The sequence below is a fragment of the Perca flavescens genome, chromosome 21, assembly GCF_004354835.1.
Source record: "Perca flavescens isolate YP-PL-M2 chromosome 21, PFLA_1.0, whole genome shotgun sequence".
NCBI classification, from domain to species: domain Eukaryota; kingdom Metazoa; phylum Chordata; class Actinopteri; order Perciformes; family Percidae; genus Perca; species Perca flavescens.
This window is the reverse complement of record NC_041351.1, coordinates 28,876,453-28,894,444: the sequence shown is the minus strand read 5'-3', so window position 1 is coordinate 28,894,444 and position 17,992 is coordinate 28,876,453.

The window sequence follows — 17,992 nt, the reverse complement described above, 5'->3', positions numbered from 1 at the left end:
GCTGTCCCATAATGGAGACTGATGGCAGCTTTGCTCTTTTCACTTTGTCCACTACTAAGATTGAGCTGGCGCAGCACTCCAGGCTCCTACGGGGCCCTCGGACAGCTCCGAGAGGGGCCCTCGTAAGAGAAGACTCAACCTGACGGCGGCTCACGTCTGTCGGCCGCGCTGGGTCCCGCCACAGCCTGACAGGTGGATGGATGGATGGATGACATATTAGAGGATGGAAGGGTGGATGGATGGACGGGGACACGCACAGGTCTTTGTGGGCTCGGTGACAGTGGAGGAGAGGTGAGGGGGATCCCCGGCCCTCTGGTTCCTGTTGGACATTCCTGAGATGACTGAGCTCGCAAAAGGCAGCAAAGCCATCTTTCCTCAGAGCATTCAAACTGACTGAAAGCCATCGGCTGAGGGTGCTTTGGTTTCTGTATAAAGATGTAATACTGCAGCAAAGCAGTGTTATATCACAAAAGTAGGGAGTAACATTAGAAAACAGGAAGGCAAACATTCAATAATAAAGCTGTTAGGAGTGAAAATTGGAAACAAAAAAATATTTACATTTATGTCCTTCTGCGGGATGAATAATAATCACTTTGGCAATCTTTTAATTTTTCACCTAGCACCATACTGACGGTGATGCGTCGTTGTTTTCCCCGGCTCTCTGGAGCTCTCTGCAGCGCTGTTGCTGTTGTTTTTTATGACACTAAACGTTTCTAATGTAGGATTTATGTGAGTTACAACTGACATTTACACTCACACACACACACACAACCAGCCTATATGCAAACAGAGATGATGTACGTGTTTATTTACATATAGAATAGGGAAGTGAGATCAGATCACTCAGATCAGATTTTTATACCAGATCAAAACAGGCCTTCAGAGCAGAGAATACTGTTATTTTTCACGATTTTGAAACCTAATTTTATACTACTATTTATATACTATATACTTGGCAATTTTTTTTCTTTCAGTTTTGGCTGGGTGCTTAGTAACACATTTTCCTATGGTGTGACGGACTCAGAACACATGTATTGTTGCTTTACCAGGACTTTAAGGGGAGTATAATCATCAGAATGCCGGTTGTTCTTCGTAACTCTTTCACGTTATGTGGTGTAATAAAAATTTCTTCCTTTAGACAACTAGCAGGGCTTTAGACCTTGTTCTTCCAATGCGTTGAGCTGACATTGCTCTGATTAAAGTGATGGTTCGGAGTAATTTACCCTAGGGTCCTTTGCACCATGACCTCGAGCCAAACACCCCCCCAGAAGCTTTTTTCACCTGGGTCGAACATTGGGTGAGTTAGTGTAGAGTAGCGTTAGCCGTTGAATAGCTTAGCACAGGGGCTAAAGGACCCACATTTGTATCTCGTAAGTTACCCCACTAATAATGCCCGAAATTATACCAAACTTCTACACTAGTACAAATAGGTTATATACTCATAAAACGATGGATTGGAAAGTTTGTAAGTACACCAGAAGTTTATGAACACTTGCCTGCTCTCTTCTGCTCTCTGTTGCTGCAGCTGCTGCTACCTGCAGTTAGACGAGTGCTTAGGGCCGTCTACAAATTACTACACCGAAAAGAGATACAACAAAAATATTTATTAATTTAATGATTAAATAAGGTAATGTCTCCAAACTTACCTCAGTTATTACTTGTCTCCTGCTAGTTATATTACAGCACTTACTTTAAAAAATAAGTTAAACTAAAAAATATTTTTGTTGCATCTCTTTTCGGTGTTGTAATTTGTAGACAGCCCTAAGCACTCGTCTTACAGCAGCAACAATAACAGCAGAGAGCAGAAGAGAGCAGGCAAGTGTTATTTACATAAACTTCTGGTGTACTTACAAACTTTCCAATCCATCGTTTTATGAGTGCATAACCTATATGTACTAGTGTAGACCTTTGGTATCATTTCGGGCATTATTAGTGGGGTCATTTAAGAGATACAAACGTGGGTCCATTAGCCCCTGCGCTAAGCTATTCAGCGGCTAACGCTACTCTACGCTACTCTACGCTACTCTACACTAACTCTCCCAATGTTAGACCCAGGTGAAAAAAGCTTCTGGGGGGGTGTTTGGCTCGAGGTCATGGTGCAAAGGACCCTAGGGTAAATTACTCCGAACCATCACTTTAAGGACCAAAGAAAAAAAAAAGACAGATTTTGTGCAGGCTCGGGCAATAATATGTGAAAATCATTATTAGTAATTATTTGAGCTTGGAGGATCAGATTAATAGGATTAAACACAAAAGGCCACATTTAGGTTGTAACAATTACAAAAAAATTGTTGCTGTGACAGTCCCTCTTTGCCTTAAAGATCATACAAAAGATAGCTAGATAGCTAGATAGATAGATACTTTATTGATCCCCAGGGGGAAATTCAAGAAGAAAAAAAGTTAGAAGAGAAAAAGTTAAAAAGACAGAAACAGACACGTAACAGACGAGCTACAGAGATACTCTCAAGGGCGCCGGAAGCATAAGACATCACACAAAACATCAGAATCACTATAATGATCAACCTGTAGAGGGAAGATTCTGAGGAAAGGACAGATGATGAAAATAAGGCAGAGGAACACAGGAAGAAAAACAGCGATAGAGAGATGACTTAATGACTTTAAAGTGTGATAGTGGAGAGGTTGTTTGGATGCTGTTCTGACCTGTGTGTGTGTGTGTGTGTGTGTGTGTGTGTGTGTGTGTGTGTGTGTGTGTGTGTGTGTGTACAGAGCATGACTCAGACAGGAAATAGATATTATGATCACTCAGAGATGAAGGCTCAATTATTGAATAGATAATACAGTGTAATATCTGAATAATGTCCCAACTACACAAAAACTTGACCCACATGCACACAATTGTCTGTGGTGAATCATTTCCTGTGATCACAATAATACAACCATTAAAGCATAAATTCATACATAGGGCCAGAGAATCTGTAGAGGCAAAGGAAATAATATTTTAATTTAAAAACTCATAGGTATAATGATGATAATAATAATAATAATAATAACAAGAGGAAATGAATACGTTAATAAAACACAAGAAATCCTTTAAATACTGCCCTAACAATTAAAAAATACACCTACCAGCACCTCTTAAAGGTGAGTATGCTGCTGTATGCTCATTTTCAGGTTCATACCTGTATTTTGTGTTTCTACCAGAACATGTTTACATGCTCTAATGTTCAAAAAACATTTACCTTAACTTTTTCTCATACTGCCCATGGCTGCTGCACCTGTATTTACCCTGTGTCTAAGATGCTCTGTTGGAGCGCCCTTTCTCTTGAAGCCCCCCTCCCCCTCTGAGTGGTCATTGTTTCCAAGTCTCCGCGTCTGTGTGCCGCTCTCGCCGTCTCTGTACAGTCCGTTACGGTCCTTACCAACAGAATTTCCTGAATCTCGTCTTCTGTCCAGTTAGACATTCTCATTGCTGTCTTTGTGGCGTCTTCTTCTTCTTCTTCTTCTTCACCCTCGTTGGTAGTTTACTAGTTTACCGGTAGTGCCAGCCACAGGGAGCTAAACGTTTAGGGAGCTGTTTTTGTTTTTGTTTTTCACAATTGAATATTCTTTTTTTTTTTTTTTCCCATCTCTTTTTTTTAAATTTGAATAGATACTTTAATTTAGAATACTCGTTGACAGCTATATCCAGCAGGAATGGTCGAAATTGGGGTGAAATTAACAACTTCTGCAGCCAGAATTACAACTTCCTCTGGCGTTAGCATCTAGCTATGTAGTTAGCATTGGACCTTCCCTCTACTGGGGCAATTTGGAACAGGTATTAACACCTGTTGGATGACATATTGTTTGAACTTGGTAATCACAAGCATACTGAATTCCAAAATGGATAGAGACAGCATGTGAGCCATCAAGATACTTCATTTCTAGCAGGTTAGGGGCATTGTGCGTTCAAAGAACCATATGGAATTCTTGCTCATGGCTGATACTGTTGAACTGTACCAAGACTACGTTGACAACTTGTAACAGCTTGCTGTACCACTATGTCAGCATTATCCAAAATGGCTGTACGTCTGTGGGGCTTCAAAATAGCTTTTCTTTACACATACAGTTGTTTTACCTTAAATGGAGTGATTGTTTGATTAGGCTTCATGTCATTACGTTTCAAATGTTGTCAATGCCATAAATAGGAGGAGCGTGAGTGTGCCATGAGGGGAATCCACAGATCCAAAACAAGGAAGTGAAAGTGTCAAGTCAAAACCTGCTCATATGTCATGGATGACAAACCTTGCTCTCAGTGTGTGTGTATGTGGATTAATGTGTGCCTGTACTGATTTTGAAAGTCATGCTGATAAATATGTCTTCAAATTCTACCATTCCATGACGTGTGCATTGGTTAAATGTGTGGGATAGCAAAGTGACCAAAGTGACCAAACAGTAACTGTGACGTTGTAGGGAAAGAATAGCACTGTCATTGCAGCAATGTTTATAGCACACTACAATAGAGACAAAGCCCATTTAAGTCCCGCCCCCACCGGAGGGGAAAACAACTCTGCACTCTCCATTGACTTTGTATTGCGTGAAGGTTTTTCCTCGTCATTTCCATCTGCTAGCAAACAAAATATCATAAATCATCATATTATAGTTGGGGGTCTGGGTGTCCTCCCCAAGGGAAGATTTGAGCATCAACGATTTAATTTCCTGTATTCGGCTACACTTTTATGCACCAATTTACGGTGGAAATACCTTTATTTAGCCTATGTGAAGTATGTTGTTGCGTGTCATTTGGTATTTAGTTTTTAGTATTTGAGATGTGTGCAAAGTTGACTTTTTGGCCAGAGGGCAAGGCAGAATTACTAGTGCCAGAGCTGGCAACCGCTCCAGGGCCCCCGGCCCCCGACCCTTACAGGCCCGAAGGCTGCAGTTTCACTGAGTGGCAACTCATTCAGTGGTGATTTACAAACTGTTAAAAGTGTTTGCAACTCTAAAGTATGGTGTCAACTGAAATGGTGGGGGCCGTTCTCTGGTTCCTACATAGCCATTATGTTCTCATCGGCAATGGAGCTACTATCTAGTCATCCTATGAAAAAGTGGCTTCATAAAATAAATGAATGCATAGGGGTTTATTCAAGAAGTCTAATTTATTTCTTGAAATATAGAATAAATAAATTTTTTGCAATTTAATTACATATAAATTTAGCGTTGTTTGTAATAGTCTCTGATGCTGAATGAGTTTTTGTTATGTCTACCTCATGAAAAATAAATATAAAAACACAATTCAAAACGATAAGTAGCCTTACATATTTTAAGGCCAACAAGTACAAGGCTAAGGCAAAGATACGTAATTCCCTCCGCTGAAAATCTTTCTTTTATAAAGATACCCATCAGGGAATTTAAACGGGTTTTGTCGGTCTCTAAAAGTTCTAACTTTTTTGAGCACATCTATCTCTCTCTCCCTCTCTCTCGCTCTCTCTCTCTCTCTCCTCGCACCGAGCTCCACCTGATCTTCTATAAGAACGGTGACGCTGTTATCAATATGTTATTTGTCAGTAGGCGGTGCTTTAACACCGGTTGATCTCTAAAATCCTTCTATTGACCTACAAAGCTCTAAATGGTCTAGCACCATCATATCTAGAAGAGCTCCTAATACCTTATTGTCCCACTAGAGCACTGCGCTCCCAGAATGCAGAGTTACTGGTGGTACCTAGAGTCTCTAAAAGTAGAATGGGAGCAAGAGCCTTCTGCTACCAGGCTCCTCTCCTATGGAACCAGCTCCCGATCTGGATTCGGGGGGCAGAAACTGTAATCGCTTTCAAGAATGAACTTAAAACTCTTCTATTTGATAAAGCTTATAGTTAGGGAGAGAGGAGTTGCAGTGTTCACCTAACTGGCCCACCTGCTTCTCTTCATAATTGTTAGATTAATAATACATAACAAAGTAGAGGGAGACAGGCCAGCCAAGCCCGATCCGGCAGGGGGACAGTTCTAAGCCCGAAAAAGCTACCTCTCCTTATGACCTGTCTCTCTTAGTTACGCTGTTATAGTTCTAGACTGCCGGGGGACTTCCTCTGACACACTGAGCTGCTCTCTCCTCTCCCTTTCTATTTTCTATTTACTATTTACTTTTACTATTACTATTTGTGTGTATCCAGTCCCAGAAATGCTTGTTACTAATCCTAGCTTCTGGGGAGTTTACTCCCCGGAGTCCTTATGTTTTTTTTCCCCCAGCGTATTTCCTTGGAGAACGTTGGCACCAAGATCCTGGTTCCAGCTGTCGCCGTGGTCCTGCTGCACTCCCTGCTGAGCTCAGCGGTGCCCTGCAATGTCATGCTGCTTCCTGCTGAACCCTGCTGCTTCCTGCTGAACCCTGCAGCTCCCCGCTACATCCAGTCACTGTTCCACTATTAATGTGACTATTATCGCCACTGTTCATCACACCCCCAACCGGCCCGTCAGACACCGCCTACCAAGAGCCTGGGTCTGTCCGAGGTTTCTTCCCAAGAGGGAGTTTTTCCTCGCCACTGTCGCACTGCTTGCTCTTGAGGGAACTACTGTAATTGTTGGAATTGTTGGGGCTTTGTAAATTATAGAGTGTGGTCTAGACCTACTCTATCTGTAAAGTGTCTCGAGATAACTCTTGTTATGATTTGATACTATAAATAAAATTGAATTGAATTGAATTGAATAATCTCCAACATAACCTGCTCCCGAGGTTAGGTGTTCAGCATAAGTTACCTTGGCGATGTATCCCGGTAACAAGTGACCCACCGTCATACATACACAAAATCCTGGGTTGAACCTGAAGTTACCTCGGCAACCCCAAATCTTGTGCAGGCCTCAGGTCTCTTGCAAAAGAGATACCATATTAAATGAAGGTATACATCGGGCTCTAGGGACGTCGGTCAGTGGGTTGGCTTGGCTGGTGGGTATGCGGTGTGGTATCCATGGTGCCCAGACTTTGGGGATCCCAGCCTTAAAAGTTACGTTCCCATACAACAAAACTGCATTCTCAATCACGTTTAGAGTGAAACGTTTTTTGGCCTGGATTACATTTGTTTTTGACCCATGATGAATATGTTTCTAGTCTGTGTATAGAAGGTCAGGGCAAATAGATGGGCCAAACAAACACCGGACTTTCACCCAGAAGACAGCTGCTGTGACCCGTGTTAAACCAAAAGTCAACGTACTTCACCCATACGGTCTATGACTTAATCAACGCTACGTACGTAACATACCTAACATACCTAACTTAATTTATGTACAAAACTTAAATTATGTAACAAACCTAAACCATCACCTTTTCTTTAAAGCTTTAGTGCGTAACTTTTTGATATTAATAAACGTCCGTTACATTCAAGCCATTGCCAAATGAGTTGCTATGAAGCTAATTATCAGCTCCACACAACTCTCTCTGGATTTCTTCCTTGGCTACAGGCAACTGTGTGGAGAATTTCTCATGGCGGCGACAGAAACTACTCACTATAGCTTTAACCTAACCAGGTAATTTTGTATCAATTCACAATGTTAACCACGTGTTTATAACAGCGACCGTTTAACAACGTGCACCAGTTGCTGGGAAATATGTTGCTCTCGAAACGTAATCAAGGATGCAGTTTGGTTGTGGTTTGGTTGTTAACTATGGCTGACATGGACTAAAATATTTAATCCCGATTAATCTCATGATTCTCCATAGTTAATTCATGATTAATTGCAAATTAATCTCAAATTTTTTTATCCGTTTGAAATGTACTTTAAAAGGGATATTTTTCAAGTTTTTAATGCTCTTATCAACATTGGAGTGGGCAAATATGCTTTCTTTATGCAAATTTTTATTATGATTGCTAATCTTAAATCTAAAACAATGATGAATACTGTCTAGAATACTCTCCACATTAACCATTTTTTTTTATGAGACAGGGTTGGTTGGAGTAGGTTTGCTCAATCGGCAGGTTTCTTAGCCTATCACAGTCAATAATGGTGGTTGCCACTTGTTTGTTGCACCTGAGTTCTAACCAGCCTTTAAATTCCTTTTGACCAAAATTTGGAATTTGTGGCTCCAGTAAGTGGGAAAATGGTGGACAGCAGTAAGGCCTTATATCAAAAGTCTCTTTGGATACCTGATGGTGACAGTCTACCTATCCAGTACAAATAACATTTACTGGCTTATGTTAGTAGCCCGTTAATTGTATTTGTAAACTTAGTCCTAATAAAAGTTGCAATAGTGTTGCTATATCCTGATTCATGATTCATATTCATGTTGATGCCCTGGCCATCTGCAGGGAGTTTCCTTGACCAACTCATTTACTGTAATGTAACACCCAGTTTTATAACAGATGGTTCACCCACAGAGTGCTGCCAGAGTGTGTTTATCCTTAAAATGGCAACAGCGAGACTCAGTGATGTGGAAATATTGGCTATGGATTTGTTATGGTCTCATTCATCTCTTCATCTCTCTCTACTGTGTTTTCTCTCACTCTCTGATTGCATCAGGTCATCTCTACTAAATGACGGATCATTCTACCACCAACACCACGCCGCTAAAAGTGGACCAATTTATCAGGTCACTTTATTTATTTGTGTGTGTGTGTGTGTGGGGAATGAAAAACTATGAAAAGCAAATTAACCCTTGTGTCGTCTTTGGGTCAAATTTGACCCGTTTTCAAAGTTTTCTTTATCAGAAATATGGGTTTCTTTAAACCAAATTAACCAAAAATAGCATGGGTCGTTCCCAATTAAGTTCTTCGCAAGTAAAATTTTACCCCCCGCAGCTGAGAACTACCTCATGTCATTGATCACATTATTGTGCTTTCCAGCACATGGAAATGCACCCAAACACACACACACACACATGGACAACAAACATGCACATGTACACGTGTGTGCGCGCACATGCATTCACACAAACACAACATACTGAAATTGGGCAATGGATCATTATGATTTTCAGGAGATGAACACACACACACACACACGCGTGAACATGCTTGCGTGCGCGCACACACACACACACACACACACACACACACACACACACACACAGTAGCTGAGACCTGCAAAAGATTGTGTTAGGTTCAGCAGGGAGGAGTAGGGAATGGTGGACCCAAAATGCAGAGGCAGGCAGGCAGGCAGGCAAGAGAATGTAGAGGTGGAAGGTTTATTAGTCATTAAAAAACAAAGCACAAACAACAAAGGGAGTCCTGAAAGCAGCAGGCAAAAAACCAATCCAGAGTGTAGAAAACAACAGCAGGGAATCCAAAAAACAAGAGCAGAAAACAAACCAGCGACTCCAGAACAAAAGAAATCCAGGGAGCAAAAAACCAGATACGAGCAAACACTGGGAGACACGACAGGCACGCACAAACACACAAAATGATCTGACACTGGACAAGGGCAACACAAAGACTAAATACAGAGGGTAACGAGAAAACAAGCAACAGGTGACACTAAGGCTGGGAAACAGGTGAACCACATTAGGGCAATCACAGAGGAGGGAAAAACACCAGAAGTAAATCAGACAAGACAAGACAGAAAACCAGACCGTCAAAATAAAACAGGAAACAGAAGATACAGACACAAAGCAAAACAAGACAGGGACTACAGCTAGGCGAGACAAGGGAGGAAACACGGGTTACAACAGAAAACAGAACAAATACACAACATAAACAGGAAACAAGAACAGAACCTCAAAACCAACAGAACTCAAACCCCAAAACCATGACAGATTACACTATTGTGCTTTTCAGAACATGAACGCACGCACACAAACACACACACGCATGCATACACACATGCCCACACACACATGCCCACACACACATGCCCACACACACACACACACACACACACACACACACACACACACACACACTCCCGTTGCAGTGGATCACACTACTGTTCTTTTCAGCAGATGAACACGCACACACACAGACACACATGTACACATGCAGACGTGCACATGCGTGCCCACACACACATGCGCACACACACACACACACAAACACACACACACACACACACTCAGAAACAGCTGAGACCTGCAATATATCACACTATTGAGCTGTCCTGACATAAAAATGTACACAGACACACATGCACACACAGACATGTGCGCGTACGTACACACACACAAACACACACACACAAATACAAACATACAGACACAACTTCAAACTACAGTTTTGTACACCTTTGATGTGACTTTTCCTAAAAGGGGCCAAGTAAACTTTCAGTAAATTATTTTTTTCCTTTTTGGTAGCTCTGCTTTGTTTGTGAATACAATTGCATTTGTTAATTTTAACCTGGGAATATAATAATTGTCACATACCAGCCATTAATCCAAACACAACTTTCTCAATATCTCAGATCTCAACTGATTTTACCACTCAGAAGGTAGGTATAATTTTATGTAAATGAGGTCTGTTGACCATAAATAGAACAGAATAAATGTAAAACTAGTTGAGATGAATTGGAATTAAGTTGAATAAAAGTGGTAACACAGATTTGAGTGATTAATTATAATTGCCTATGCTTTATAAACACGCAAAGCAGATCAGGTCACTTTTTGCCCAGGAAGACACCAGGTGTGATTATTGGCTGCCATTCAAAATAATAAAATGGTTTCAAAACCATATCCTGACTAATCACTACCATATACTAGTCAGTGATTATCCACAAACATAGGTTCATCTGATCTTAACTATAATGAAAATAATTCATAATTTATGCTTATTTTACCCCTAAAATTAGGTATTATTTCATGTAAATGAAGTTTATTCACCATAAATTCCAAAAATAACTGTAAAACTAGTGGTAATGAGTTGGAATGAAGTTATTAAGAAGGTGTAAAATAGAACTGGTTGATAATTCATACTTTATGCTTTATTAATAGCCAAAACAGACCGGGTCAATTTTGACCCAGGAGGACAAGTGTGATTAATGGCTGTCATTAAAAAAATTGAAATAGTTTCAAAAAAAGTATTTTCACTAAACTTTGACTTATACCAGTCTGTGATAAACCATCAACATATGTTCCCATTCATCTCAACTGTTTGTCAAAATAATTCATAATTTCAGCTTTTTTTAACTCAGAAATTAGGTATAATTTGATTTAAATGCGTTTTTTTGACCATATATAAACAAAAATAAGTGTAAAGTTAGTGGTAATATGTTGGAAAGAAGTTGTTAAGAAGATGTAACACAGAATTGGGTGATAATTTATACTTCATGCTTTATAAACTGCCAAAACAGACCGAGTCAATTTTGACCCGGGAGGACAACTAGTGCATGGTCGACGGGAGGAAAACACAAGGGTTCATCTTTTTCTTAAATCCTTTGATCTCTTTCTCAATGGGACTCTTTTTTTTCCCCACCTGTAATCTCCATACATTGTGTTTCCTCCACATACACCTGTACAGTTAACAGAGTGTTATGCAAGAAGAAATGTGTGTTTGAATCATGTATAATAGGAGGACCGAGACTTTTGAAAAAAGGACTGATAATAGAATGAAGAGTTGCATATAGTATATACTGTATATAATCATGTTATGGTGTATTGTAAGATTAGACTCTTAGACTCTGTGGCCTTTGATAAAACTAATCTGGGAACAATGCATGTAAGAGTAGACAAGTGGAACTTTAATAAGACTACTATCTCTTCTCCACTACGGTAAGTAAGTGACCCGAACCTGGAGCTTCCTCTACATATAAACTTATAAGAACATATAAGATCTAGGTTCTGCTAATATAGATTGTATTTTACACTTATAATAACCAGGAGCATTAAGGTCAGTCTTCGGATCAACTTTGTGATGTCAAGTGATTGTGAGCAACCTTTATTTACAATAACGGCGGTGAGGTTGTCTGAATGGATGAGGATAACTTTTGCAACACATTGTCCCCAAAGAAGGGCAGCGATGACTACGGGGTATGGGGTTCATAGAGAGCAAGGACCGTTTCGGTGGTCAAGTGCAACCGAGCCGTCTACCGCCGTAGTGACGTCAGAAGCCACAGTGTCAGCTCAATTTTACAGGCATCGTCCAAGAAGATGTCATCATGGGGGGGACGAGACGGCGGCAGTTAGGACGGTAAGTGGGAGTGGAAGGATTGATGTGAATGGCAATATTCAGGTGTTTGAGCAGGGAGACAAGCTGTCGCTTTGTAGATCAGAGTGAATCTAAGGAAGGCAGACTTGAGGGTACAGTGGAAGTGAGGATGATGACGTGACCACAAGAAAGTTGTCCGGAGGTTCAATTCTGTATTTGCGATTGTAAAGGAGGATCTAGCAGAGTTATTTGGAAAGGGAATTGATTATTTTGGGGTTGCTCTAGCACCCGATAGTGAGACGGACGGCAAAAATGTAGAAACCTTTTCAAAGAAATGCCAAAGAACCTTCAGAAATCGGGATGTATGTGAACTAGTGTTCGAGATGGTCCCTCAGAGTGGACTTCCAGGTGTTTAATGTTTCTTGGTGTTATCGGCATATTCAGAGACCGTGCTCAGTGGGGTTGTTGGGGCAACTGAACATGGTGTGGCCACTATTACAGAAAGAACAGGTGTGGGGGAAAACGGCAACTTGAAACGTTGCAACCCAAGTCATTGAACTTGTCGCAGACAATTCTGCCGCCAGGATGAAGGACGGGTCTTCCCCTTCTCTCTATGCCCTAGGGAATCAGACCGGGGGCTTGACGGCATCATGTTGACTGCTAGGGGAGTGGGTGGTTTGGGAGTGATGGGGAGAGGAGGGGAGAAAGAATCAAGCCTTTAAAACACTTAAGATTTTGAGTTGGCCCGTGCACCAGAACTGGCCCGCCAAGGATCCAATCAGGCCCACTGGGTGACTTTGGAAAGTGTGAAAATCTCAGAATTAATTGCAATTCCAAATGGACAACCGTCCCGTTGTTGCTTTCCTAAACCCAACTGTTAAGGGGCTGTGGTCATTTCACAGAATTCTTCCGTGGGCCCATCACAGATTTTTTTGCGATTCCGTGAAACTGCCACAGATTTTGAGTTAAGGGGCCGTGTTCATTTCATGGAATTCTGTGAAATCAGCTTGTGGCAACAGTTTCTAATCTTTCTGGAGTTGTTTAGTGGTCTGGCCCACTTGAGATCAAATTAGGCTGTATGTGGCCAATGAACTAAATTGAGTTTTACACCCCTGATTTATGGGGTTAGGGGGTTATAGATAAATACTGGATTTACTGTAGTCTATTTAAAGTTAGTGATGCTGTTAACATGCTTATTTGTACAGTATGTGCTTTGTGCTTAAACTAATATTTACAATACACAAGATGGTTCAGTGCTAAGTGTAGTGGCAACACGTTACAATGGGGGGGGCAAACCAAATCCTGCTTTGGGCCTCCAAAAGCCTTGGGCCGGTCCTGATTTAGAGACCAGGAAAAGATCATCGATGGGGGGTTGAGAACTAGCATGTAGTCCATGGTGAGGTAACCAGCATTAGACAACTCAAGTAATGTTTGTTAGTCTAGTACGTGCAAACAGTTGTGAGAACTGAGACGAATGGGAGAGAGATGGTTAGACCATAGGCATAATTTACAGGGGGGATGGGGGATTAACAGCCCCCCCAATATTTATAACTTGCTAGTTCAACCTCCCTGTAATTTCCTTCATATAAATAAAGACATTTGCACCATAACTTGATGCAGAAAAGGCACAAATTGTTGCAGAAAAATTAACCTGAATGCAGAAAATGAAGTGTTTGATATGCTCAAAATTTCTCAAAAGTGGAGATCTCAAACCCCCTAATGTTGAACCCAAAGTAACGGCCTTGGTTTAGACACACATATGAATAGTAGCTCTGGACTGGTGATTATATTAGTGAGCAAGAGGTGGTTCAATCAGTGAGGTGCAGGTAATTGAATTAGTGGGAGAAAGAGGAGTGTGATCTTGTTTCTAATAACTAAGGGGTTTTTGAGAGATTTTCAACCACAAAGTTCACAGTATAACGTACTGAAATACTTTATGAGGTCCCAGGAGTCTCAACAAGGTGTCATCTGTGCATGCACAGAGAGTATCAAACATGCATTAAATTATAACCAGATGCAAGATGATGGATAATGGACTGAGGACTCACAGCAGTACTGTTTAGGGCTTTGTTTAAGCCAGATCCTGCCAGAGCACAATCCTGACACAGATCTTCTGCCAGACCCAGCACTTCCTCTATTGTAATTACAGTCTGTTTATACTTTTCCTGAAAAATGTAATGTTGTCACTTCTGCTATTCTTTTATTTCACACAGACATTACGTGTAAGTCAGTTGGACTCTGGTAAAACGCTTCAGCTTTTTGTTTTGGTTCAGTCTAATCTCTTACATCATCAACTTCAAGAAAAAGCTCTATAAACCCACTGTACACTACCTGCCCAGCACTAGACATCAGTTAGTGACTAGTCTGTGACCAGAGCGGAGCATTCAGCAGTTTAAGAGCCAGATATCTTTCTCAGGAATTGGTGGAGACCAAAACCGAGCTAATGCAGAGTGAATAATTGACTTCCATTCATCAGATGGACACAAACAACATTCCTAACAATTGATGATGTTGCCCTGTCACTACTGGATGTGTAAAAACGTAACTGTTTAAAACAAACATAATATAGGGATATCAATGGAAATGACCAGCAACACACAGTTTGACTCTTTTTGGGGACATGACACAGTGGAAGCCTGTGTTTTTTAACTGCAGTGTTCAAGAACATGGATCGTTTTTCCAGTTAGTATTTAAATTTGGCAAAGGATGTGGGTGCCCGGATAGCTCAGTTGGTAGAGCGGGTGCCCATATATAGAGGTTTACTCCTCAATGCAGCGGGCCCTGACAATTTTCCAGCAACCTAAAAAAAAATTCTTATTAAGTCTGTTTTGATTTTCGTTGCAACAGATGATCAAATCCATGTCTTCTCTATTCTTCGTATTCTTTCTGTAGTGAGCAGACGTCAGCTCTATCATGGGCCAAGGGTCCAGTCAGTCCACAGGGTATATGCAGGAAGAGCTGGGCCTATTTTATTATGACTAAACACACACTCTCATACACACCCACAGACAGACGGAAAGTCCCTATGGACAGGCAGTTCAGATAAATGTCACACAATGTACATCAGATGTTACAAACAAGCACATTAGCTGTTTGTTTAAGGTTATTTCTGGGAAAAATACAGTAAATTTTTTTTCCTAAAAGTGCTCATATTATGCTCATTTTCAGGTTCATAGTTGTATTTAGAGGTTGTACCAGAAGGTTTACGTGGTTTAATAAAAAAAAACACCATATTTTTGTTGTACTGCACATTGCTGCAGCTCCTCTTTTCACCCTGTGTGTTGAGCTCTCTGTTTTAGCTACAGAGTGAGACCTCTCACTTCTGTTGCATCTTTGTTGGGAGTCGCACATGCTCAGTACCTAGGTAAGGACTACTAGCCAGTCAGAAGCAGAGTATGAGGGCAGGCCCTGACAGTACCTAGGTAAGGACTACTAGCCAGTCAGAAGCAGAGTATGAGGGCGTGCCCTGACAGTACCTAGGTAAGGACTACTAACCAGTCAGAAGCAGAGTATGAGGGCGTGTCCTGACAGTACCTAGGTAAGGACTACTAGCCAGTCAGAAGCAGAGTATGAGGGCGTGTCCTGACAGTACCTAGGTAAGGACTACTAGCCAGTCAGAAGCAGAGTATGAGGGCGTGCCATGCTAGCAGCTAGGCGAGCATTATAACATGTGTTCCAAAGTGACCACGTTTGTCTCTGAAGTAAAGGCTGGACTACAATAGAGCTGTTTGGAGCAGTTTGTGAACAGTGTTTTCTGTTGGAGATGGTAAGTCTTGACTTAATATCCCATAATATTGACATATTATCTCAATATATTGACTTAATAACTCAGAATATTGACTAAGACTCTCAAAGTAATAAGAAACTTTAAAATATTGACTCAGTATCTCAATATATTGACTTAGTAACTCAGAATATAACTAAGAATCTCAAAGTATTGAGAAACTTTAAAATATTGACTTAGAATATCCAAATATTGACTTAGGATCTCCAAAAATGTACTTAATATCTCAAAATATTGATTTAGTATCTCAACAAATTGACTTAATATCCCCAAATATTGACTAAGAATCTCAAAATAATGAGAAACTCTAAAATATTGACTTAGAATCTCAAAATTATGACTTAATATCTCAAAATATAGACTCAGTATCTCAAAATATTGATTTAGTATCTCAATATATTTACTTAGTATCTCAGAATATCTACTTAGTATCTCAATATATTGACTTAATATCTCAATGTATTGACTAAGTAACTCAGAATATTGACTAAGAATCTCACAGTAATGAGAAGCTTTAAAATATTGACATAGATTATCAATATATTGACTTAGTATCTAAATATATTGACTTAATATCTCAAAATATTGACTTAATATCTCAATATATTGACTTAATATCTCAAAAAATTGACTTAATATATTAAGTCAATATATTGAGATACAAAAACACCCTAGGTTGCTTTTTGGTGAGCGTTACGCTTTAATGACATTTTGTGGTGGCTGTGTGATTTTTTTGTCTAAAGTTGATAAAGTTAGAATTAGAAAACACCAATCATCTGTCAGTAGTATGGCTTTGGTTATGTGTCATGATCATTTTCTTCAGGTAGGGTGGGGCTTAAATGCCATATGTAGAAAACCAAATGAGGATGATAACTGTACTAATATTATTAGGAGGCAACGCTTTTTGTGTGTTATTGTATAAGGTTAAAGAGAGGAAGTTCAAATTCTTGAAAAACACAGGAGGGCAGCTCAGGGTTTATTGGACTCTTTCTAACATGATGCCAATATACTATATATAGACTATAAAGAAAACAGGGATGATGCAGATGACAGTGATTGGAATTATTATGGTAAGATTGGAGGACATGGTTTCAGCTCAGGGCCTGTCCATCAAACATTGCACAAAATCCCCACAAAATATCAAACAAATCAATTTGTTTGATATTATGTCCTTTTGTTTACAGTTCCCTCTGCTTCTTTCTCAATGATCAGTCTTTTGCTCTCTCCATCATGTTTGCAGTCATGCTCCCAGCTTTCTCCTTTGCACTCCCTGAGTTTTTGCTTGCGATTCTGACACAAATATCTCGCGTGGGCGGGGTGCATGGTACAGGGGTGCGTCCCCATTGGCTAATATATATATATATATATATTATCTGTGATCTACGTTGCAAGCATGGTTACTAGACATTTGTTGTTTCGTTGTGTTAAGTTACTAGCTAGCTAGCTAGCTTTTTTAAGTTAGCATTTAACGTTAGCTATACTGCTAACGTTATCTAAAACTTGTAGCCACCGGCTACCTTACTGAGCTAATACTTTACCATGGGAATCATGTATTCTTCGTGAGGCCTTACTCAATAGAGCTGTATTAATTATCGTCTTCTCTCTGAAGAGACCTGCAGGACCTGAGCAGAGCTACGATGCTCTCCCAGGTAACCGTAGTTTAGTAACGTAGCTATATTATGGTCTATTAGGAAAAATTATTATCCAGCTAACTACTAATTGTTGTGGTTGCTATTGGCCTGATAATACACAATGCTAGGGTATTGGTTAAGTTGTACAATGTAGAAGCTGTGAATATAATGTATTATACAGTATATAGAGTTCGACACATACATTAGATAATGTTCCATCTGTACACACTGTTTCTTCTTTCTTTGCACTACCTTAAGATGGCAGATAACTGATGTATTTTTTGTATTTTTTGTATTTTTTAGCACTGTAAATGTCAACAATATTTAGAATTAATGCATAGTGTTACTACTGTCCAAACTATGTACTTTAACTAACACACCAGGCCCTTGACAAATACTTTGCTTAGTGATCCTTATGGTTTGATGTGATGTGCATGTGTCCTGGTGGCTGGCCATATCTTACTTTACACATGTAGTCAACGTGGAGGTAGGAATCTAGAAAGTGTGATCAATAATATTTCAGAAATAAGTGTTCCAGTAGTGTTCAGGAAAGCTAGAAAAATGTTTCTAGAGTGCAGGCT